The sequence below is a fragment of the Sinocyclocheilus rhinocerous genome, unplaced genomic scaffold (assembly GCF_001515625.1).
Source record: "Sinocyclocheilus rhinocerous isolate Xijiao unplaced genomic scaffold, SAMN03320098_v1.1 scaffold1519, whole genome shotgun sequence".
Taxonomy (NCBI): domain Eukaryota; kingdom Metazoa; phylum Chordata; class Actinopteri; order Cypriniformes; family Cyprinidae; genus Sinocyclocheilus; species Sinocyclocheilus rhinocerous.
The window spans coordinates 146,086-148,483 of record NW_015633251.1 but is presented as its reverse complement, the minus strand read 5'-3'; positions in this window follow the sequence as shown (position 1 = coordinate 148,483).

Sequence of the window (2,398 nt, the reverse complement as noted above, 5' to 3'; positions counted from 1 at the left end):
GTGTGTGTGTGTGTGTGTGTAAAGGTGTGTGTGTGTGTAAAGGTGTGTGTGTGTGTAAAGGTGTGTGTGAGAGAGAGAGAGAGAGAGAGACTATTGTTTATTTATTCATTCAGTTAATTAATTATTATTATAATCATTATTATTTAATACATATCTGTTCTAGATTCAATGTGAACACTATGCTTTGGCAATACATTGTAACAATTGTCATGCCAATTAAGAACATATTGAATTGAACTGAGAGAGAGAGAGAGAGAGAGATGTGTGTCAGTGGATGAGCGACAGATGTCATGAGTAGCCTACTTGGATGTCATTGGCTGTTGAAGTGATGCAGGGATGATGCAGCCCTGCTGAAAACAAAACAATAGAAACCACCACAGAGGGTGTAATGGATTTACTGGTTATAATGGGACTTGTACTGGTTTTAATGGAAACTGTAATGGACCCTGTGGGTTTCTACAGGAAATAATTGGTCGCCTTCTATTGGTGGCTTGTTAAAATCACTAAATTCGAATGGAATATGTCCCAAAACAGTAAACACACTACAGAAGACCATTTTCAATGGTTTTAATGGTTAAAAGTTGATGGTTTGTGATGTTTGTAGTGGTATTTGTAGTGAAAACCATTAGAATTTCTGTGAAGGTTTCTATAGTTTTTTTCACACTGTATGACCGCGAGAGGGAGACATTTGCTCTTCAAACTCACAGAAATACGCAAAGCATTGCCAGATTGAGCTTGTTTTCTACACATCCCGTGCTGAATACATAACTGATAACTCACGAGCCTGTGTAGAGTTATAACACCCGGCTAACTTCTCCTCGGAACTCTGGTTAACGTTCTGGCGAGCTTCTCTCGAAGTTACGAGGTTAAACGCTTGTTTAAAGTTACCTGGTCTTTAATAATGTTATCGTTAGCACTGTTTGTTGGTGGATGTTACGTTTTATTGTGTTACTTGTTTTAGAACGTTCAGAAGAGAACATTCAAAAGTAACGTTCCCATAATGGTTGCAAAATGATACAATGAAACAAGAAAACGTTTTCAGAGAACATTCAGAAACAACGTTTTCTTAACTTAATAGGAACATTCTCTGATCATATTTTTAATAGCCGAATGTATAACACACATAATATTACAATCACAGCTTTTATACACATTCATATACACTGCAGACACGCGTCCAGGCTTGTGTTGAGCGTGACGTCACCGCGGGCTTATAGGCAGAGCTGGTGGTCGTCATCGCGCAGAGCAGACATGAGCGCACAGAGACTCGGAGCTTTCTGCGTTCTGCTGCTGGCTCTGATCTGCTTCACGAGCTGTGCGCCGCCGACCTGTTACTCGCGCGCTCTGCAGCTCAGCAGAGAAATCACCAGCAATCTGGACAGAATACAGCGGTATAGTCGCACGGTAAGAGAGTTTATGCGGGTACCTGTCCCTGTTACAGCTTTATTAGAGTGTTTGCTCATCTGCAATACATCTATTGTATGTTTCCTATCAGATGTCAAATAGACGTCTATTAGATGTCTTTAAGATGTTTATGATTTAGAAAGTATGTAAAACTGAAATCTGAGAGACGTCTAGCAGATGCTTTCCAGATCAAGCGATCTTTAACAGACCTCTTGCAGACGTGCGTGTGCTGTCTGGGGTATGATTATGTTATGGTCCTGTATAAACTTGAAACTTTAACTCTTGCAGAAAACATGCGCCGAGTTTCTGCCGAAGATGTTTGTAGACGTGCACGTGAGTGAGCATTTCTGCCAGCTGTGAGAATGATTAACTAACCTTATATTATTATTATTTAATAACCTGCACGGGTTATATCTGCTGAGGACAGGCAGTGTGGGTAGTTACTGATCACATGTACTCTGGCTTACATAATCAGATTCCAAAAATGATGTACTTGTAATTAGAGTATATTACATTTTAAAATGCTCATAATTAGATTACAGTTACATGATTACACATTAGTCACACAGTGGCAGTAAATTATTCATAATTATTCACTTTTTATCAACTCACAAACCCAGTTTAGGAAACCCCAGTTTAGTGTAATGTTTAATGCATTTTATGATGTTGATATAAAAAAAATTGAATATATTTTCTTTCTCTTTACTTTTTTTATGTCAATGTGTTACGTTTGATGGTAAGTTTAAAGCAAGTTAAATAAAAAAAGTAATCTAAAAAGTAATCAGAATGCATTACCTAAAATAAGTAGCCTAGATGACATTACTAACTACAATTTTCATCATGTGATCTGTAAGTAATCTATCCAGCACTGAGTACACATAAGCTTTATGAAGTTCATGTGTGTGTGAGTGTGTGTGAGTGTGTGTGTGTGTGAGTGTGTTTGTGTGAGTGTGCAAGTGTGTGCGTGAGTGTGAGTGTGTGTGAGTGTGTGTGT